This window comes from Monopterus albus, unplaced genomic scaffold (assembly GCF_001952655.1).
Source record: "Monopterus albus unplaced genomic scaffold, M_albus_1.0 scaffold2.1, whole genome shotgun sequence".
NCBI lineage: Eukaryota > Metazoa > Chordata > Actinopteri > Synbranchiformes > Synbranchidae > Monopterus > Monopterus albus.
In genome coordinates, this window is record NW_018127882.1 from 8403680 (window position 1) to 8427591 (window position 23912).

The 23912-nt window shown below is 41.3% G+C and overlaps 1 protein-coding gene across 4 annotated transcripts in view; it reads left to right on the top strand.

Moving 5' to 3' along the window:
• Positions 1–23912, top strand: part of dock2 (dedicator of cytokinesis 2) — a 104076-nt gene that overhangs the window by 63518 nt on the left and 16646 nt on the right. The window lies entirely within an intron of this gene.

Consider the following 23912-nt stretch of genomic DNA (forward strand, 5'->3'; position numbering starts at 1 on the left):
TGGTAAAAAAAAAATCCAACTCTCCATCCACTCCTGTCTAATATACAGTTTTATGCTGAAACACAAAGTAAGTATGTCAATAGCAGTGCATTTTATTTAAAATACACACTTTTATAGTACTGTACATACAAGAGGAGGTTCAGGAAGAGAGGGGCATTGTGGGAGCTCACACATTGTTTTGACAGAGCTTATAAAAATGCAGGGGCAGGGTTTTTTGGGTATAGACTGGTTAATTAGTAAGTGTGGTATCATCCAGATTTCTAATCGGTGTCAACTTGTCAGCTAGAAGCAGCTGAAGTAGGCCCTTGTGAGATTAGTGGTTGTGCTCTGATCTGCTGAGATCTAAGCACTGTGCAAATGGTTTGTGTATCTCTCTGTGTGTGTGTGTGTGTGTGTGTGGCTCAAAGGTGTGTGTTTGCAGCGTAGTGTGTATTTTATTGAGTGAGTTTTTATTTGTAATAATAGATATGTCTGGTTAGAATATAGTTTGCTATGAAATGTGATTTCCTCCGCTGATTGTGTTATAAATTTATAGACATTGTTTATTAAGATTTCAATTTAAAATGGGATAATGTACCTTGACCTGGTAACAGATTTCATTCGTACATTCTGATACACTGGGCTGCCGTGTATGTTTTCACATTGGCTTTACATTGCTTATATTTAAAGTGAACATGGTAATGTGCCACGTCTTATTGGGGAATAACAAATATAAAATGCGTTTAGGTTTTTTGTTTAATTTTCTATGTAACTTAATCTATGTACACACCGTGAAAGTACAGCCGGCTGCAGCTGGTGTGCGCTAAATTACACGAAATCTTGTGGCTTCGGCCGCTTACATTTTCAGCAAAGCATTCCTCTGCACAGGTTATGCTCAACAGCTAGTTTCACTGTAATTCATACCGAATTTATTGGCGCCTTATTGGCTCTGATTTTGCAGATATCAATATATTTATACAACATTAATACAGGTGAGTTTTTAATAACTGGTCTACCCTTAGTTTTTACTGGTTCACACATGTACTGAATGCATACAGTATGCATGTATGTGGGAGTACCTGCTTGTGTTTTTGCGACTTTATTGTATGAATTAGTACCTGAAAGTGTTTCCCTCATTGTGCATGTGTTTATATGTTCATGTATGAAAGTCCTTTACAGCAAAACATTCCCATTTTGGATGGTAATAAAGGAGAGACTCAGTCACTCTGTCAGTCAAAGTTGACAAAATTTTTAATGATCTGACTCAGCCGGTTGGTCTTTGATCAGTTGCCTATCACACTGTCTCTCAACGCATTCTTAATACAATCTCAACTGTGCTCCCCAAAAACCCTGATATCCACCCTGTCACTTTGTTTTCAGAGAGCTCATCGGCTTGTTTTTCACTGAAATCCTCTTAGTGCTTCAGTTTTTGCTACATTCAGACGTTGGCTGCCAAGCCATCCAAAGAGACAGCATTCCAATTAGTTGTTTAAACTCCTTGGATTTCACAGTAGTTCTTATTCCAGTACTTATTGCTGTAATGTAGCCAAGACTGAAAATTTATTTCCATCTTGGCATAAATCCATTCATGTACTGTATCTGCTCATCTGTTCGGACAGCTACTCCGCCAAGTGCCAAACAGTATAACCGTTTGTCATCCAAAATGTCAGTGCTTCATCTTTATGTTACAGAATTGTTATTGGAAAGCTCTGTCCTCACTTTTAGTTAGGAGTTAATCATAAAGTATCTTTCTAAATGCTGGCTTCCACTGAGAGAAAATCGAGACAATCTCTTCCACAGTCTCTGCCCCAGACACTGCGAGGAAGGTCCAGCAGCTCCTTTGGTCCTCTTTTCTCTTTATCTAGCTGGTTCCTGGTGTATTTTGTCAGAGCTGAGGATGGGTTGCTGTTGAAAAAGTGCCATTTACAATACGGAGAAGCTGCTTGAAAAAATATGATTTTTTTTTTTTACAGCGCTTACAGCCACCAGAAACACTTCTTGCGGAGTTTCTTGACACGGGTTTTGGTGCTAGGGCAGCTGGAAGAGGAAGGGGCTGTGGTGGGCTTGGTCAGACTGGGTACAGGCACATCATAGTCCCCCTCCAGTGCCTTCATAACTCCCTGGAAGCGTCCCTCCTGCTGTCGGAAATCATGCTCCACACTGGAGAGGAGGAAGTAAGAGAAAGCAGTTGAAGGTGAAGGAGACAGGGATGAGGGAGTCAGCAGGAGCACAATTTAGAGCTTAGGGTAGTGACAAATCAAATTGCATTTATTTATATAGCTCATTTTTCATCAGCTGTGGCGGTAGAGAGAGAAAAAAAGAAGCAGACGGATGCGAGGACAAGTGGAGGTCCACTGAGAATACTTGCAAAATGCTGACAACACCTTAAAGAGAGCTTGTATCTACGCATAATGCGGTTTTATGGTGATGTAAAACTGTGCTATATTCTTAACTCAGATATATGCACCTTCATCACACATATTCTCACACATGACTCAACTCAGTGGTCATTTCACATCCATCTTCACGTCATGCATCAGTAGATCACGGCTTGTGAGATGTGAGAAGTGGCAGCAGAATGAAAAAGAGAGCAGGAAAAGAGAGGAGAGAAGGCCATTTGCAAAATGGAGGAGCTAAAGAAAGGAGAAAAGGGGAGCTCTGCTTTTCTGATGTGCTTAAAGCCGACCCTTTGCTTCTGTAAATTCTATGCTTCTATAAAGAAACTGACTCGTCTGGGAGTTTCAGAGATGGAAAAAAATGAAAGAAAGGCAAGCTGTAATAAAACAGGGCACAGAGGTCACTGCAGAATTAAGGAACGAAACAAAAAAGACAGAGGGAGGTAAAATAAGTGCCACCAGAGATGTAGAGAGGAGGGCAGAGAGGTCGTGTCTCCTTGAGAAAGAGCACAGGGATGGAGGGAGTGAGGGAATAGAGGAGGCATAAAAAGCTCGGGTGGGAAAAGAGGAATGGAGACGGTTGCCACGAATAAATAATAAAAAAAGATGTACTGTGACTACACATGCACACAGATATTGTTCACACAAACACACACACTCAAAATATCTAAAATGATAAAGTGTTGCACCTGCCTCACATGCAGTCAATTTGCAGTTTATCTTGTTTTAGAATGGAGGGCTTTTTTGGGGGCTCTCTTTGCCCGCACACTTCGCTAGGTTTCATCTTCTCCCTCTCTCAATCTTCTGTAACTACCTCTCTACCCATATCTACCTCTCTGTCACCATTGTTCATGGGATTATGGCACAACAGGAAAAGCTGCTGCACTTTATCCTGTCTGCATGTTGTCATCTATAACGTGTGTGACAGCGTGCTCTTGTTGCTTCTTATCTTCATGATAATGGGTCATGTGGTTAGACCTGTGGAATTTATGGTAAAGGTGCATGTTTTACATATGTGGAAGAATTTATACATATATTCTTTCTTTTCACTTATGCTGCATGCTCAGTTGAATGGACAAGTAGGAGAATGAAAAAATACCTTTAGATGTTGCAGTATGTGTATATCTGTGTGTTTATCTGTGTTTGAGCTGTTTAAACTTTGTGAGGAAAATATAGGGCCTGCTCTTCTCCCCCCATCTCTCATCTTACAGATTAATTAGGACTGACGATGACACAACATCTTCAGCCAACCAGCCCACATCAAAACTAGTTTTTAAATCGTTAGGATGGATGTTTCAGTCCCACACGTTTTTCACCATCTGCTTGTGTGGCTCTCTTCCCCTACTGTATCTCCCATCCTCTTTACCCAGAATCCCCTCTGAAAGGGACTGTCCACTCAAGCTAATGGACGTATTGAATGTCAGACTTTTCCCTATGTAATGTGTGTAATTTTGTAACAAACGTATACTGATGCAGCATATGAGAAGAAAAATGATCATGGATCAGATTCTGCATATTTGACCAAGTCATTAACATCCTCCCACATCAGCATGAACGATTTTTGTTTGCCAGTGTGTATGAGTGTGTGCATGCATATGAAATGCATGCAAATATTTGTCCTATAAAAGCTGTCTTTTTAGTTGGATTAATTAGCACATGCATACACTGTACATGATTATGTTTGTGTGCAAGATGAAACAAAGGGAAAGTGGAGCAGGAAAGAAAATCTCTGAGAAGAGAGTCAAGAGGGATTATAACAATGTAAGCAGCAATAGATAGACTCGATAAATTTGCCTGCTGTAGATGTGATGCTATGCACTAAACAGAATGTGTGTAAACAAATGGGTTCAGTCTGTGTTTTCCTGTCTTCATCTTTGTGTTACTTGTTTGTATATCTGTATAGATTGTATATATGGGTATGGGCAGTATTGAGTAGTTGACCATGTACAGTAGCTTTCTTTGTTCCTTGGCTAAGGGTCCTCCTATGTTAATTAAGATCAAGGGGAGGACAGAATGGGATGACGTGATAGGTAGTGTTGGAGCCAGGTGTGAGGAAATGCAGAGATGAACAACAGAGGGTTAGAAAGTAAAAATATAGGGTTAATGAAGAAGTGAACCAAATGTTTTTAGTACTTTGGGTGACTTGAAGAGATAAAAGCTCTGTAAATTATGTCTTTATCCCATGTGACCTGCAAGGGGGATTTATATATGATCGTAAACAAGCAGCTTTGGCTTCAAGCCTAGCTTTGTTTGAATTATGCGCACAAACATTTTGAATTAAAGAAAGCTTTGATGCTGAAATATTCTAGTTACAGCAAGTAAAACAATCCTTTCTGTTTGCGTGTTCTCCATGAAGCTAGTGTCTATGTGAAAACCCATGTGAGCAGTCTTGGAGGTTGGGTGGGAATGGGGCCCAGGTGATTATACCGTAGCTCTGGGCAACTGACAGATAGAATGAGGCACAGATGTACAGAGGAGACGCGTTTGATCGAAGCTAGAAATGACAGAAAGAGATATTGCACAGGCATAGGATGAAAAGATTGAATCATTTACATAATGAAAGGATGCGAATAAGAAGGAAGGGATGGAGGTGATGGGAGGATTAAACTGTGGTATATGGTATCAGATTTCTGAGATTAAACTGTGGTATATGGTATCAGATTGTGGGGGTGCAGCTTTCTAAGTTGCAGAGGATCTAAGAAACCAATTTCTTATTTAGGACACACACAAGGGGCAACTGCAACTGAAAAGACATAGTTAGGTGCTGAATTATTTAGCGCAAAACAATTGTCTATGTGTAAATAACTTTTCTGGAGTGATAATCCTGTTTTAATCTGTAGAATACAACACATACTCATTTCAATATTGGTATATCGTATGAGTAGAACAAATACCAGAGCGGCAGAAAAGGGCAGAGACAGCAGGATACCAGGAAGAAAGGGTAATGAAAAATAAAGCAAAATAGAACAATGTGCTGAATAAGTGATAAAACCTGAACAAGCAGAGAAAAACAATAGGAATTGGAGCATTTCCAAGGTTACAAAAGGCAAACCATTTTCTAGAGATGTCAGGGTTGTTTATTATGCTCCAGGAAAGAATGAGTTGTCATGGGTGGGTTATGTAATGTAGTGAGCTCATTATCTTGATCAGGTTACCTGTAGATGATGCAGGCTGTCTTTTGGCAGGTGGGGCAGTTGTTAATGTCCTGACCAGTTCTGTATGAGCTGCGACTGTAGAAACGACAGATGTACAAGATTCACACACCCACCCACACACACACACACACACACACACACAGACATCCTCGCAAAAGGAGTTTAATTGAACACAGCTGTGGATGTACTGTAGATGCTAATTGCACATGCTGTTTATTTAAAGAAAAATCTACTCTGATATTTCTACATTATTTAGATACCTGTTAGTGAGGTGAATATCCACTCCAAACCAGATTTTTTTCTAGACTCGACATTATGCACTGATACAATAGAGGATGAAATGGTACAATGGCTTTTTTTTTTTCTGCATTAACAGCAGACTAAGCTTTTCTTGCTGTCTTGACTGCTGGTGTCACAACTGTTGTTGCTCTCTCCACCTACACATACTCAATGCAGCAACATCAGGTGTGCTCTCTGGGGGCTGTCAACAGGAACAAAATAGCTTCTGATATTTAGTGCATATAATGTACCCAAACAGGCCTTTTTCAGAGCACCACCCGGATAGTCCTGGTGGGTGAAACCCTGCCTGTGCAGAATTACACATTCCAGGCAGGTGAAAACATTATGTGGCACAAATATCATTCAGGGCAAGTCATCTAAAATCATAGTTGTTAAAAACTGGTGTGCATTACAAAACAGGCTCATGCTGCCATGTAATTATATCTCTTTACTTTGCCAAGACATTTTGCCTGCCCCTGTCGATGACAATAGCTAATTTATGTTGACAAAATAGACATGTTGATTATACTGTGAGAAACCATGTGCCATAATTTTTATGGGCATAATTTTTTCTCCTCTACCCATCTTTATCAAAGACAACAGAAAGAGAAGACAAGTACAGTATTTGCTTCAGTAGAGAAAAGAAAACAAGAAGCTGAGCACAGGGACAATGTTTTAGCTCAGTGGTCCATTTAGAGTCCTTCCATTTCTGGCACAGCATCAGATAAAGCACATCCCTCTTACTTGCTTAATCTTTAACATTCCTCTCCTTTTCTCCCTGTTTTTCTTTTTATCTTTCTGTTGGGACATGACCATCATCGCGACAAGCATGTACACACACTTGGAAGGATATCTATACTGTACATAATCTACAGTCACACACAGGGCAGATCAGTTTAGGAACCTTATTGTGCATCTTAAATATTAATTGCATGTAATCTGGTAGGGATGAATCAGGAGCATCTGTTAACCTTGAACAGAAACAAGGAGGTGGAAACAGAGCATAAACATGTAGAGAAAGTTTAAGTGAATATGTAGAAGCCAGTGCTGCATTTGAGTCACTAAACCTTGAGTCCAAGTCAAGTCTCGAATCTCCAGTGTTTAAGTCCGAGTCACTGAAGAATAGTCCCTGTCAAATCCGAGTCGAGTCCCCACTACCCGAGCCTGAGTCTTCAACTGACATAGCTCTCCCCATTTTAAAATGCATTTACTTGCTAGCATTTTCTTATTTGATGCTTATGTTGCTAATGAAATGATCATAACTGCTGTGATTAACTCATCATTTGCCACTTTGTGGGTATCAATTCTTGAGACTCCAAACTTTCTAACAGGTTATTGCATCGCCATACTGCTCGGTAATTTGATACATAAAATCATTTATAGGATGGCGGAGTGTAGGCTTTGATGGGCGTGTGCCGGTCACAGCGTGGTGTGGGAGGACAGATTTTATATCGGTATTTTATGCCAAATTATTATGGGCTATTACAAAAAAAAGAGTCAGTCCTCGTCACCAGCTTCCGAGTCCGAATGCAGTCAATGCTCAAGTCCAAGTCTGACTCATTAGTGCTCAAGTCCAAGTTGAGTCACGAGTCCTGAAAATCAAGACTCCAGCTGTACCTGAGTAGTACTGTACATCACTGTTAGAAATATATTGTTTTTGAAGAGAAGATAGAAAAAAGGTTTAGGAGTGGATTTTTGGATACTGGGGGAGAAAAGGAAGTGGGTGGAAGAATAAATGACAGTAAAGGTGAAATTACATAAAGCAAGGTAATGAGGAGGTGAAAAAGAAAGGAGTGATGAAAGGAGGAGGAAACAAAAGAGAATGACAGCTAACATGACAGCAGGGGGAGAGTATTGGACAGGTTGTTGGGGTGGGGAAAGAAGGGGAAGAAAATCAAAAAATGGTGTCGGCAATGGACGAAAGAAGAAGGGGTTATTCACAGTTGTGAGCTGCAGACATGATTCATCTGAGGAGGAACATAGAGAAAGAAAGGTGAGGATAGAAAAGGTGTTAATTAAGAATGGATGGGGGGAGTGTCTAGTGGAGAAATGGATGAATAGCTAGAAGTGGGTTACAACCCTCAGAGAAAGGGAAGGCTATTGATTGAAATGCACTGAAAAACCAACTGGGATGTACGACAAGGAAGGAAACAAAGGATGTGGAGCAGGAGAGGAAGAATCAAAAATAAAAGAATTAGAAGAAGTGGCTGAGGGTGTTTTTGGGGGGGGGGGCACTGGTGTCTCTGAGGGGGATACGGTCGCAGAGTACATGCCCTATAGGTTAAAAAGATAAAAGGAGAAAGGAGACACAAGGATGTACTAACACTGACTACAGACTGCCAGGTATCACATATCCCAGTAGAACTGGATTACACACACTTCAGCAATTCTCCAGAGGTCTGACATTTAAAATCTATTACACGGACTTGAAAGCCTGTCAGTATATATTGCTATAAAAACTACTATACTCTCCTCTCAATCTTGTGCACTCCCTTGACACTCTCTTCTCACTCTCTTCCTTCTCATTATCACTCTAACTCACTTACTCCCTCACACTCTTATTAAGCACTTGCCCTCACGGTGAATGCATCTGTCTTTTCTCCATCTCTCATCTTTGTCACTTTCTCTTTTCACTCTATCTTGGTATAGAATGTCCTTTTTTGTCTCATTTCACCTTCTTTTAATGCTCTATTTTTTTCTGTTAGTCTCTTTCTTTTCTCCCCCATTTCCCCTCCCCCCTTCTCTCACCCTTCGCTGAGTGCCTTGCTCTTCTCCAGGTCTTGAATGACATTGAGAAGCACCTTGATCTTCTCCTGATTAGAAAGCAGGTTCTCCTCCACACTCTGCAGCTGCCTCTCCAGCCCGCGTGGTGCGTTCCCCTTGCGTCCACCGAACTGTCCTCCTGGAGCCCCGTTACATTGTGCTTTCACATGAGTTTTACAAGGCAGAGTGTGGTCTTCAAATGATTTGCTCTTCTGTTCTGTGTAGTCCTTGATTTCGATCCGCTCTGAGGATGTTTGCTGGGGAATATTTGTGGTCTCCTGGGGTTTTTTGGTTTGCGCTACTGGTGTGGCCAGTTTGGAATGAGTGGGTTTAGGAGAGTTTTTAGCTGAGAGAGCTGGGGTGTTGGGAGGTTGTGAGTCAGTTTTGGAACTGATGTGAACAGATGTGTGCTGGTGTTTGTGTTCATCAGCATGCTGGACATTAGCCATTTCATGCTTGTGTTTATCAGTTGAATGTGGTTCTGTTGCCTCAGCAGATGGTGGGTGTGCTCGTTGTGCATGTGTGGGAGCTGTTGTACTGCCTGTGTCGATGTGCATGAACGTGTCTGTTGTTTGTGTGGCTGAGTCCTTGTAATGGACAAATTCTGCGGAATGTGGCCTTGTCTGCTGCTTTGAATCCTTAGTTTTGTTTTGAGGATGTGATATGTGGTTGGAATGTGAGCTGTGGGTTTTTGGGATAGTGTGTGACAGCTGTGGAATTTGAGAAGTTTTTACTGATGTCAGTGTGGAGGTGTTTGCTGTGTCTCTATTTTTGGTGCTATGCTGAGAGTCCAAAGCAGAGTCTTTTTTTGACTTGTTGGAGACTACTGATGGTTTCCGTGATGGATTAGGTAAAGTCTGGCTGGCTGTTATTTGATTGAAAGCCCTCCTGTGACATGCACCCATGCATTGTGTAAACTGCGATCGTCTCCTCCCACAAGTCCCACAGAGGGGGGGTGGGGATGTCTTCATTACACGACAGGGGCGAGGCGGGGTGGCGTGCAAGGTTGTACAAATACTACTTGTCTTTAATGCTGAGCGATGGCCATCCCCGTGTAGAGACTGCACCCTCCTCCTCTCTTGGGCTGGCTCCTTACCTTCGGTGGCCTCAGTGCAAACCCCTCCCACCATATCAGAGGCTACTATGCTGCCATTTGTATACCGAGCTGTCCTTTTACCTCTTGCGTCACTGGGATATGTCCGTATAGTTTTGATCTGGCAGTAAACTTCGCTGACTGACCCCTGTGATCCCATGTCATCCTGTGTCTGGCTGTTGATCTCGTTCTGAAATGTCCCCTTGGACACCGGCAGACTGTTGCTGTCACTTCTGATAACTCCCCCTGTCTCTGCTGTTGTTGCTTTGTCTGCTGCCACGGTGAGGGGCCGATGCGTGTTGGGTGGCTGGCTGCCGTGTCGTTTGATGGAAGGGACAGTCCGCAGTCCGGGAGATGTCTGCACCCCAACACTGCACAGCGGGCCCCATCGGCCCCCTGCCAAGGGTACCCCCAGTGCAGGCACTGGATTGGATGGGTCAGCCACCCTCCTGCCCATACTCCTCTGCAGGATGGCTCAGCCCCCAGGGGAGCTGAACGGGATGAAGGCAAGTGGTGACATCAAGTAATGTTGGCAGGATTCAATAGAAAGCAGGACTGTTTACAGCTTTTGTTACAGTAATGAATTAGTGTTTATGAGGCAGTGTGTGACAGACTTTGTATGTGGAACTTGGAGGCAGGAATTCAATATCCAATAAGGCAAAATACTCTGTGTCCTTTCATGAATGACCTCCTTACTAGTTTGGTTGTTTCTGATTGGACTTCAGTGTTGAGGCTTTGCTCAGATGATGAGTAGGATGAATTCTCTGGGAGCTGCTGATTTGCTCTGAAGAGAGAGGAAGAGGAGAGGCAAAGAATGATAGAAGAAAGGAGGAACACAGGGAATAAGTGATTAGATTGGCAAGAGGATGCAGACATTAGGCACGTAAAGTGCAATATAAAAGCTTCGACCTCGAGTGAATGCACTCACTGAACAGATCGATAGAAGTCTATCAAACTCTTATTAGAGTTGCAAGTAGGTGAGAGCTGCAGAGGCGAAACCTGTTCAAGTTGTTATTCTTGAAGGAAGAGAGAATAGAGATTTTTTTAAGGGTAACAGCAAATGCCTATAACGTTGCAAGTTGCATACACACAGCAAACATAATTTTAATGCATAGATACAGTATATTATTTTAAAGTCTTTTGTATTGATATGCTTTGGCAAAATATCTGGATTGTTTAAGATGGAAACAAAATAAGCCATTTGATCCTGATCACTTCAGATCACTGAGAACTGTTTCGGTGTACGTTTGTGTTGAAATTTGATGTAATTATTAGCTGATAAAATGGGAGCAAGATAATATTATGTTAGTTTTTTTCCTTGAGGATGCAAATATTGGCAGGGTTAAACATATTTATACAAATTTTATAGCATTTAGGAACATGAAAAAGTAGTTTTAGCCACATTTGTTGGTTTAAAATCCTCTTATCACACATGTAGCTACTGAATTATTTGTTGTGGGACTGTGCATAAAACGCCGTTGCTTCAGGTCAGCAAATTTCTTTCTACTTATCTACATTTGATCACACCACGATCCAAATGTGATCTCCCATTGCCACTCAGGAAACGAGTAAGTTGTTGATTCCAAAATATGGGCACTTTAAATATCAGTTTAGGCAGATGGCAAAAGGTCTGGTTACAAAAGATAGGTTGTGCAGGAAATTAGGCTAATCCAAGGCACCTCTCCGTTATGTTTTCATCAGCATTTTGCTTTGTTTTCCCCATATCCACATAACAGTGTTGTTCTTTCTTTGGAGGCACTATGTGATGTTAAACCAGCTGGCACACACACACACACACACACATACACAGACTCACATGAAGAAAAAGACAAAGAGCTTAATTTTTGCCAGCTGGTGCATCAACGCAGCACAGATGCTTGCCATATAGGGCCAAGCATGGAACAGTGCAGTACTTTTCAAAATGAATGAAACACTGCCTTGTCCACTTGTTAGTTAGTTTGAAGTTTTAATGACACAAGCAAATACTTCTCATTCAAGCTCAATCTTTCTAGTAATGAAAGAAATCAGTCTCTTGGAAATGACCCTGTATTTGTTAAAAATGGTTCATATACATTCAGGATCAGTGTCAGATTCACTCGTGCCAGTGGCCTGGGTGACCTGTATGGGCTTATTTTGAAGCCTAATGTCATATGCTGTTTTGACAGCATGAGCAGAAAAAAAATGTTAGCCCTTTGAGTTCTCTTTCCCGACAAGCAAATGATGCTGTCAGGCTCTTTCAATTTGTAGTTTTCATTTAAGATCATTAAATATTAAAACTGAATGGATACAATAATTCTACTGGTGGGCCTGGCCTTGAGCTGTCGTTCAGGATTAGGAACTGTTTAAATGGAAAATGTATTCAGTCTGCATATCTACAGTATTTTATGAAACTTTCTACATGTTAGCTGAGATAACAGTCAGTGTCACACAGTACTGTGCAGTTAATAATGTTCCTGGCAAACAGTGTGGCCTGAAAGCTTCATGGACAGAGAACAGAACATTGAAATGTAAGGTCTTTTTTGTAAGCAACAATAGATGAAAGGATTTTTGCTTCAGCAACATACTGTTGCTATTTATATGCATATGCTGACAGTGTGTTTGGCTCAAGGACTGCTACATTGCCTATGAGCTATGGTTAAACAAAAATGACAGCTCAGTCTCTTAATGATTGGTTACCATGGTAACTGTAGCAACCATTGTCCGGGATTGGACCATAGAGGTCGTGAACCCAGGTTCACATACCCTTTTAGGTTTGTGTGTGTGTATGGCCTTGTTTTTCTATACTTGGAGCCCACTAGCCCTGTGGGACCAGATGCCGATCCCCACAAAGTAAAAAGTTGAATTTTAGGAAGACGACTTGGTTTCGGGTTAGGGTAAGGTAATGGGTAGGCATAGGTTTAGACACGTTGTGATTATGGTTAAAGTTAAGTCTCCTGGAAATAGATGAAAGTCAATGTAAAGACCTGCTAAGTGACAAAAACAAGGATGTGAATGTGTATATGTTTGTGCGTTTTTTTTTTGTTTTTTTTTTGGTGTGTGACTATGGTATCTTCAATTCAGTTTTATTTGTATAGCACCAAATCACAATAGAAGTCATCTCAGGACACTTTGCAAAGTACAGTCTAGATATAGTCATAACTACCCACCCCAACTGAGAGAGAGAGAGAGAGGACACACTTGTGTGTGCCCATGTGTGCAAAATCTATTTGCAAAGCAGGTCATAACTACTGAGTGAATGAGAAAGGGACTGAAATGTGTTGTTTGCAAAAGAATTAGCAAATGATAATATTTTGTCCTGAGAGAAACAGAGAGAGAGGGAAAGCAATAATGAAAAAGCAAGCCAGTGTTTGTGTGCGCGCACCGTAGAGAGTAAGGACTGCAGATTGGCATACAAGTGTGGGTCTCAGTGTGTGTACTGTATGTGTACTTTGCCTTGGGATTCATACTAAGGCAATTGAAGGTAATTTTTACTGCGGCTCATTTCCAATCATTTGTTTTTCCATCAGCAGCCACACCAGACACCAGAGCAACTGTTGCAAGAAACTTTCTCTCTCTCTCTCTCTCTCTGCTATCACCATCTGTTTGTGGTACAAGTAATGTATGTGACTGTAATTGTGTGTGTATGTGGCCACATCTACACTTCACTTCTGACCTGCAGGTTGTCAGGCAGAAAGTGACATCATATCCTCACAAATCTCTTTCTATGATTCACATGCTTGTCTCTGCTCTCTCTCTCTCTCTCTCTCTCCTTCACACTTATTGGATATCACTCTCATCTTTTACCTTTGTTTGTCACACTTTTCTACACACCACCCTCGTTTTAATCTTTGTCATGCTGTCTTAGATTTGTGCTGTGTTTCTCTCTCCCCTGCCTCTGTTTCTGTATTTAAACTTAAATGTCTTGCCCACATCACACCTCTGGCTGTGCAGAATGAACGAGGAGGAGAAGGGGAGGTGAAGCTGTTGGCACGGGGATGAAGGGGAGGAGACCAAGGATGTGAACAAGGGGAGACTGCAGCACAGGGAGGTGCAGAAAGGTGGTGAGGCGATAAGGTTGAAGACAACAGATGAAGGTGAAGGATCACAGGCACAATGAAAGTGATGACTGTGTGTGTCAGAAGAAGAGAAGGCCCATTTTCTTAAACTGAAATCTCCAGAACTGTCTGATAGCTTGTTATAGCAAAAAGAGAACAGAATGGAAGAGAGGGATACCTGAAGAGATTGGGGGGAAAAAAAAGAATCTAGGAAGCTGCACACACTTCTCGCCCACAGTCAGTACACACTGCAAGTGTGCTTAAGCCACCCACACCCACACACAGTATTTAAACACTACAGGGGGTTTCTTGCAGCTGTTTTATACACACAGTAAGTTTAATTTACCAGTCAGTGGATTCAGGCTGTCTGAGACCTATTGTACGTATCTGTAATGCTACATTCACATTAAGCCCAACAAAATGCAACTTTCTGCCATGTTTTTATGCAAGGGGCTGCACCGGTCAAGGGGATGAGGGGTTGCAGGGGAGCGATGTAGGCATGTACAATACAGCCACATTGTGATGAGTTTACATGAGCAACTTCATTTGCATTTCCAGCCCATGAGTTTCTGTTGTGATTTGATTAGCCATGCTGCTAACATAGCCTACACTAGATAGATAAAAACACAGTTTAACATCCAGTACCCTAACAAAAATGCATGGTGTGTCGTTATGGTGTGTTAACTGTGGCCCAGATATGAAAGTAACAGCAATGTGACCCAAATTTAAGAGTGAACAGCAGTGAATGCTCATGCTAACAAAGTAAACAAAAGAATCTCCTTCCCTTGGACGTCCATGTTCCGACCATCCCCTGTACATGATTGGTCACAGCAACACCTTTGCTGGATGATTTTATTGTCCGGTGAGGTGAAAGTTCACCCAGATCGAACTTTTTCATCACTCTGGGCTGCATCATTTTGGCAGAGCCCCCTATGGTGCTGGTGCGGGCTGCGATGAAGGCAGTGCCCCATTGAAATGAACCGAGAACTGCGTTTTATTCACACCTTTGAAACTTAGTCTGAATGCAGGCTAAGACAGGCGGTCTCAGTGAGGCCTTGTGTGTCTGCATGTGGGAATACTATGTGTGCACGAATGGTTGCACAGCCGTGCCTTGGCAGTGGTAACGGAGCACTAAATGCTCCAGCGAATCAAGTCCCCAGTTGTTTCAAGGTGAGCCTTGTTTTTCAGCTGCCTATTGATGAGCCTTCTGTGTGTGTTTTAGGGAGCCTGAGACTCGCTCTTCTGCTCCGTAAACACTTCTTTCACTCAACATCTCATCCACTCACCTTCAGAGCAGAACAAATGCAACCCTTTATTGGCCCTTTGAGGCAGGGAACATACTGCATTTTGGGTAGTGTAGTCTTTTGTGTGTGTGTTTTTTTCTGACTCAAAACAACAAAAGCATTAGATATTTACATATTGGTAAGCCATTTTTTTGATTATACAAACCTTTGAAACAGCAAATTTCAGTCCAACACTCAGTTCTGTCAGGGACACTTAAGTCAAAGAATTTATAGCCATTTAACAAAACATTTGTACTTGGCACAAAAAGACTGTTCTTGATGGTGCTCCCCAGACTGGTCTAAATAAGCATACAAAACTAGGCAGATTAATTGTAGGAAGAAGCTGGACTAATGTCAGCACAGGTAACCACAATGATCTGCTGAGAATGTGAGCTGTTAGATTATTAAGGCTTCCTCTCTGGGCAGATGAGCTGCCACACAGGTCAGTTGTCCTGATGAGCTCATTAAAGGTATGACTTCTTTGCTTTACCTCAGTGAAAGTGGTGCTAAAAAAAGAAACTCAGCAGAATTACTGAGTCCTTTTTCGACTCCTTAGAAAATAAAAGGCAGTGTTTTACCTTTAATGCCAGATAATGATGTATATGTACAGTAAAGAGAGTTGTTTTATATCAGTATTAAGAGTAGTAACAAATAATTGTCTTAGTGTTTGGTTAATTTCTGCATGTAAACCAATGCTATATTTCAGTAGATGTCCAGTATTTGCATGCTGCATTGTTGTTATATGTACTGTCTCTATGTAACGCATATCTGGTTTTCACTTCCTTTATTGGTCACTGGTTAGGTTTTTCTTAAGTGCCATGATGCAACATTTATCTCTGCACCTTAGACACAAGGAAGAATCCAGTATTGATCACCAAAACAACTAGGAAACTTTCTCAGCTGTGTTGTTGTGCTTTTTAATTGGGCGCAACTGTATTTTTCAGGGGAAGTGCAGTTTAATCAGTACTTGAGCTGAAAAGCCAAAAGCCACTACAGTAAATGATCATATCACAAAAGACAGGCATCTCAGTCGACCCAATGTATTTCAGGTTAAGTTCTCACTAAAGTGTTGTTAGGGGCAGACTGTGTGTGCCTCACTGATAGTAAGTGCCTCTTCAAGGCATCTAAACTTGCACCATGACAACTTAATGTAGGTTTCCAACACATACACACTCATGCCAATGGTTTCCTGAGAGATAGAGTCACAGAGAAGGACTATTCTCTAATGCACATTTAGCACTGCATGTTCATGGTAAACTTAAACTCCAATCTGTTTTAACCATGTTTTTATGCCTGTGAGAATTTAATTTTACTCTGAACATGAGATACATCTGAGGTTTCGCTTCATGTGTTCATCACAGTGAGGTACTTAACATAGAGACCCACAAAGCTATAGGTTGTGAGCCAACACTGTCATTCCTCGCGCCTGGACAAACTCCTCTGAGTGTAGTATGTACTTTGTTGTGTGTGTGTGTGTCTGTGTGCATTTGGAATCAGTGATGCATAAATTGGAACAAAGGAGAAAATGAATTTAGCCAGTGATGACCTAATTACTCCTTAGACCTCTGAGGTTGAGTAGCCTGGACTTTTCAGCCTTTACACTGAGGAACCTTCAGGTATTGGTGGGAATTAAATACATTTCAAATTAAATTGGTGGGGTTTGAATCTTTTCAGTTGTAGTTTGCATGCATGAACATGCAAGAATTCCATTCAGTAATAATTGAGAGAACATTTCAGAACACAAATGGACTTTCATGTTCATTTGCACTTCCGCATGTGAATTAATTTGACAACCTGTTTAAACTTGTCTAAGATCCAAGTCCTGCAGCCTAAATTAAAAGGCATGATGACAGAACTTACAAAATGGAAATGCACCCAAAATAAAGTGTGAATCTCTCTCTGCCCCTTTTACTTTTTAATGGGTGTTAAATAAGACATATCATAGTGATCGCCCATTCAGTTCAGAAGGCCCGCAGAGAAAAATTTCTGTTTGGATTTTCCAGTGTGAAAATTGAATTTAGACAAAGAGTGTATTATTGAAAAATCCGTCTGCTAGTTTAATTAATTTGTTTTGTTGTGGGCTAGAGGGATGTGTGTTAGTTGAGCAGCAGAGCAGAAAACCCAAATCAAAACTGAATATTTATATTTCCCACTAAATATTTGATGATTAGAGATAAACATGATGAAGTGGAAATTTATATCCTTTAAGCCAACAGGAGAAAATAGTAAGATAAAAGATGTGATGCCGATGCACGACTACACACACATCTTATCAGAGTAGCTAAAAGAGTGTGGTGAGTATGGTCAGGGTTGCATTTTTGCTCAAAGTGCTTACTCTGCCTTTGTGTTCTAGCATTTTCTTCCTGTCACCTCATCTTTTTATTCCTTGTTTTCACCTGTTCCCATCCTCTGATTGTTCCCTCCTCTCTCTAACTTCTCCTATGATCTCATCTTTCTCTTCAGTCATCCTGTCCACACGTCATATCCAATCTCTCCATCATTAACCCCAATCTGTCTCTCCTCCTCTCATCACTCCATCTTGTTGCCCTCCGTTGCCCCGTCTCCCTTTCCCTCATCTATCTTCTTGCCCTTTTGGCTTTCTAGTCCTTTTCTGTTTCACCACATTTCATCTCTTTCTCATCACTTGTTCAGTCTGTCTGGTTAGCAAAGCTGTGTCAGTAACATACACACACACATGCACAAGCACACACACATTTGTTTAGACTGCTTCCTGTCTTCTCGTCAATCTCTTTTAACCTTTATTTCTCATTTGCTCCATCATCTTTTCCAAAAGGGATGTAATTAAAGTCAATGCAGTATAATGTCATAAACTATTGATCAGGGTTCCCTAGTCTGTAATTTACATTATGCCCCTACAAATGATCTCCTGCTGTGCTTCATTTATTTCCAGTATGTGCATTGTTACATGCTTTTATTGTTAGACATGTAAAGCACTTTTAAAAGAGCTATATTATAGATTTGAATTGTTATAGAGTTATTAAAAGAAGTTTTTCTCCCAACTGTGTCAAAACAAAAAAACAATACAATGAAATAATGAAAAGAAAACAAAATATAACAAAATCTAAATTAGTAAGGTGCATTCATGAGAACACTGAAGAAATCTTTAATGATTTGATTAGCACTGAATCAGAATATTGCAGCAAGGAAGGAAGGAAACAGAGAAATGCACTTCACAGCACCCTGGTGCATCACCTAACCTCAACAAGCTGCTTATACATGAAAGAATTGTGACATTTTTTGAGCATTTAGTCAGTAAATGTGCCTCTGTCACTAGACAGAGTGATAGAAGCACTTTTATTTTTTTCACATCTTCCAAGCAAACCTCGCTTTTCATCATTCAGTTAGCTATAAAGTCTTTAAATGGAAAAGCAGCCTAGTGACACTGCAAATGGAGCTGGAAACGTGATAAACGGAGGAAATAACTGATAGAATTATTTCCTTGCTCAGTTTTTGACTTATGTTTGTCCGTGCCAATGAAACATGAGCACAGACATGAATACAGCATTTTAAATGGTGTTGAGTGATGAGGTTATATAAATGTTACATATAAGCACACGGGCCACATATATCCATGCTCTCTCAGTTGTAGATCCCTGTGCACACATTTGCTTGTTCTCATACGCAAACAAATACACACACACACACACACACACACACACACACACACACACACACACACACACATATGCACAGGAAAAGCATTAGTGTATAAGAGAAGGGTTATTGCAATATAATCCCACATTAACGCTAGACTAGCTGTTCAGAGGCTTTTAATAGCAATCAGACAACAGACACACACGTGCATGTGAAGAATCAGAAGCACTCAATCCCTGTTAAAAGCAAAAGTAATTAATGTTGCATAGCGAAACACAAAATAAGTGCTACACACATGCATGTCTTGTTCACAAATGCATATATATGCATCTGCATCAAGTCCTACTGTGACAGATGGACAGGATTAATCACCTGTCTCTCTCACACACACACACCACACAGTACATCCGCATTTGGTTTTGATGCTGTGATCATACTTCTTTAAACAAAATACACACATATACAATTGCTTAACACTGAACAGAGAGGTGCACACTTTTGTCAAAGCTACAGGAAGAACGATGCCCAGCCAAAGCTAGACATTGTTTTTTTTGTTTGTTTGTTTTGTTTTTGTGTGGTCCAGAGTTGAACCTATGGATTTTGTCCACTTGTCTCTCTAGTGTCTGCTTCTGTGCAGTTGCCATTATCTCCATTCAAAATCCTAGCCAGTGTCTTAAATCTTAAATGAGCTGCTTTGAAAAACAGCTATGGGTGGTCAGACTGGAAACATTCCTCACAGGGTCATCATTTAGCATCTATACCAAGAAGAAAGCATTCAGGCTTTTCTGCTCTCACTCACAAACACGCACTCACTGTTTTTAATAACACACGCCTTTCATCGCTTTCTCAGTCACTTACCTTTTCTTGTCCTGCTCTTTGGTTTGCATGCGTCTCTGCTCCCTTGTTTTGGCATCTCTCTCCCTCATCTGTGATAGTCCTTTAGTCCTCAGTAATGCTCTCCTCTGACTCTTTACCGCGCTCTGTCTCTCTCCATCTCATTCTGTTGCTAGTGATCCTCACATTCTCACAGAGGCTTGTGATCCTCCTCCCTTCTCGCTCACTCTCGCTCTCTCCCTCCCTCTCTCTCTCCCTATGTACCTCTACCCCTCTCTTTCTCCTCTTCCCAATCTATCTCTATTTCTGTCCCTGTTGCAATTCTCACTTTTTTCTTTTGCACTCACCTATTTTTCAATCACGTCACTCTTATTATTAATGCCCTCACCATCTCTCTGTTTCCCTCTCTGTCTCTTTTGCCATTTCTAGTTCTTTATAGGTGGATCATGTCATGCCATGGCCTGGTTTTTGTGTCTTTTTATATGTGTCAATATGTGTGTGCCTGCGTTGACCCTGGCATGGTGGTAGGCCCAGTGAAACTTTGGCAACACTCAAGTGTCTGCTACTGGGAGTTGAGCCAGGACACAAAAACACACACTCTTGCTTATGTCAGTGACTTTGGTTATAGATCTGCTTTCCTGTGTGAACACAGTCTGCTATTGCCTCTCTGTCACTGTCATTTTCTGTCACTTTCCCTCCCTGTCGCTTCCCCTTGCTCTCCTCTTTGAGCCGTTTTGTCCAGCCTCTTCTTTGCCCCACTTTTGCCTCCTCACATTCACTTTCCTCTTCTTTAATCTTTTTCTCTCACTGTCCCCTCATCGCTCTGTATTTGGTGGCCCCACCACCCACCCTTCCTCTATGTCATTCTCTTTCTTTCTCTGCTCCCATAAACCAGCTGAGAATGACACTGCTTTCTTTCTTGAGGCAAATGAGACGAAAATGTGATTAATTGAGAAGAAAGCGAGATTAAACTCTATATGACATCAGGTTCTAATTATGCTTAATTATGAGTACTTTGTCTTTGTGCTCAGCAGGACTGGTGTGTTTGCAAATTAATTTCCTCATTTGTCATGCACCAGGAAAGATGTGAAATCTTTCCTTTTAGGCACTTCTTTTACAGGCAGGTTTCAGATTTTGAGTCAGATCAGAAATGGGAGAGGGGTTATTCACTGTAGCTAAGCCTTGGAATTAGGCTTATTTTTGTTTCGCTGCAGGTTGAGGTTAGCGTTTAAAAATGTGTTACATGCTGTATATATAAGCTATTGAAACAGAGGTTCTCACAGATAGAGTAATACAGTTATGTCCCTTCTGTGTACATGTGATTATAACTACATTTTGAGTTATGACTAAGTGACATGTTTGTGTGTATGAAAAAGGAATTACCTCTGATTTTATGTGTGTGTTCCCTGAATAGACCCTTGATGTAGTGTCCATGTACTGTAAATGTCCTTCCTGACCATTCCCCCATCTGAAAATAACTGGTGATATATATGCCACTGCAAAGTGGCTTGACTCGCCTTGCGTGCGTTTCAGTTGACCTCTGATGAGATGAGAAAAAGTGTGTGTGCGTGAAAAAGGAAGAGAGACTGTGAATATGTTTGTGCCCATTACATAAGCAGCCTGAGTGCAGGGCAACACATGGGGCCTTTAAAATTAATATACATCTGAACAAAATCATATAAGGTTGACAAAGTATAAGATACTGTAGTTGCGCTAAAGCTCTGAGGTCTCAGTAATTCAGTTTTGCAGTGGAGGATGAGAAGAGAAGCAAGTCTTCGTCAAGGAAGAACAAGGATGAGCAGCTTCCAGGAGTCTCTACTAAACCCACGCTACCATACATAACCTCCCCTCCACACTAAGATATGGCAGGAGGACAGACCACAGCATATAAGGGAACGTTAATGTTTCATTTATTGCATCTTCCTTTCTCATCCTTACTTGCATCAATTGATTGTATCTTTGTACTTAACTAGGAAATTGGAGTGTGAGGCCACATTGATATGTTTCCTGAATATCAACAAATGTGCATGTTCATATACACACTGTAAAGCAAACACCATGCACACGGGTACTGCTTTTCTTTTTCTGCCTCAAACACACAACCACATCACCCAATTACAGTTACATCTCTGCACAATCCATCTCACTCTTTCATCCCCCTCAACTGCCCACCTCTGCCCCCGAGTGTTGGGAAAACACATGCATGCGTGTATGTGTGTGTGTGTGTGTGTGTGTGATAGAGGGGGTCAGAGATGAGCATGTGTCAGCGATGGTACAGTAAGGAGTGCTGCAGGCTTCCAGTGAGACTGTGGTTTTTAGAGGTTCTATTTTAAAAAGTGATGAAAAATCACAGTTGAGAGCAGCGTAATGACTTCTCACCTGGGGGACACCACAGAAGGAATGACAAGGAGGGAAGAGGAGAAAGAAGGAAACCATGGTGAGGAGATCACAAGCAGAATACAGATCTAAATGAAGTGCTGTGGAGGACTGCAGTTGACCTTAAAATGAAATATTTAAATAGATGCTTATTATCATATCCCCCTGAGCTTTAAATTAAAATTAGTTTATTAATGTATTTGGTCTGTCTTTTTATGTGCTAGTCCTGTCTTGGAGACTGGCAGCGGGATAGGTGGGGACATACAAGTAGATGCTAGAATCACATGTGCCCAGTGGATTACTTACTACACTGTTCCACATGTAACATAGTGACAGTTGTAACATCTCAGAAACACTTCTTTGGTGCTATACAAATAAAATTGAATTTAATTATTCCCTTACAAATGCTTTAAGTATTTAAATTAGGGCCAGCAAAGTTAATGGTTTAAGCCTTTGTCTTGTCTAATAACACTACAATTAGAGGGTATATTGTTTAGTTTGACGTTAGTTTGCAATGTGGATTGTAATAAAACATGGCAGCTTCTAAGATTTTCTAGCATAATTTAGCTTAAATTTATTTCATGTTATGCAGGTGCATTTTCAGGTTGCTGTCATTTTGATGCAACTCTGAAGTTACACCTGTTAATACATTATTAACAAGAGCAGCCAGGGTGAGAGAATGGACAGATAAATGGATGGAAATTGGAGGAGGTGGAGGAAGGGAGAGAAATCTTAGACTTCGTGAACATCTGCGTTGTGTTTTGTCAGTAATGTCCTTACCATTGTGCAAGGCCCTGAGCTCTTTCTCTCTGCTGGTCACATACACACTGTAGCAGTGTTATTGAATACACTAGACAGATGTCATAGCATGATTTGCAGAGATGCAGTTGGTATTCATATACAGTGGGTACGGAAAGTATTCAGACCCCCTTAAATTTTTCACTCTTTGTTATATTGCAGCCATATGCTAAAATCATTTAAGTTCATTTTTTTCCTCATTAATGTACACACAGCACCCCATATTGACAGAAAAACACAGAATTTTTGACATTTTTGCAGATTTATTAAAAAAGAAAAACTGAAATATCACATGGTCATAAGTATTCAGACCCTTCGCTGTGACACTCATATATTTAACTTAGGTGCTGTCCATTTCTTCTGATCATCCCTGAGATGGTTCTACACCTTCATTTGAGTCCAGCGGTGTTTGATTATACTGATTGGACGTGATTAGGAAAGCCACACACCTGTCTAAGACCCTACAGCTCACAGTGCATGTCAGAGCAAATGAGAATCATGAAGTCAAAGGAACTGCCTGAAGAGCTCACAGACAGAATTGTGGCAAGGCACAGATCTGGCAAAGGTTACAAAAAAATTTCTGCTGCACTTAAGGTTCCTAAGAGCACAGTGGCCTCCATAATCCTTAAATGGAAGACGTTTGGGACGACCACAACCCTTCCTAGAGCTGGCCGTCCGGCCAAACTGAGCTATCAGGGGAGAAGAGCCTTGGTGAGAGAGGTACAGAAGAACCCAAAGATGACTGTGGCTGAGCTCCAGAGATGCAGTCGGGAGATGGGAGAAAGTTGTAAAAAGTCAACCATCACTGCAGCCCTCCACCAGTCGGGGCTTTAGGGCAGAGTGCCCCGACGGAAGCCTCTCCTCAGTGCAAGACACATGAAAGCCTGCATGGAGTTTGCTAAAAAACACCTGAAGGACTCCAAGATGGTGAGAAATAAGATTCTCTGGTCTGATGAGACCAAGATAGAACTTTTTGGCCTTAATTCTAAGCGGTATGTGTGGAGAAAACCAGGCACTGCTCATCACCTGTCCAATACAGTCCCAACAGTGAAGCATGGTGGTGGCAGCATCATGCTATGGGGGTGTTTTTCAGCTGCAGGGACAGGACGACTGGTTGCAATCGAGGGAAGGATGAATGCGGCCAAGTACAGGGATATCCTGGACGAAAACCTTCTCCAGAGGGCTCAGGACCTCAGACTGGGCCGAAGGTTCACCTTCAAACAAGACAATGACCCTAAGCACACAGCTAAAATAACGAAGGAGTGGCTTCACAACAACTCCGTGACTGTTCTTAAATGGCCCAGCCA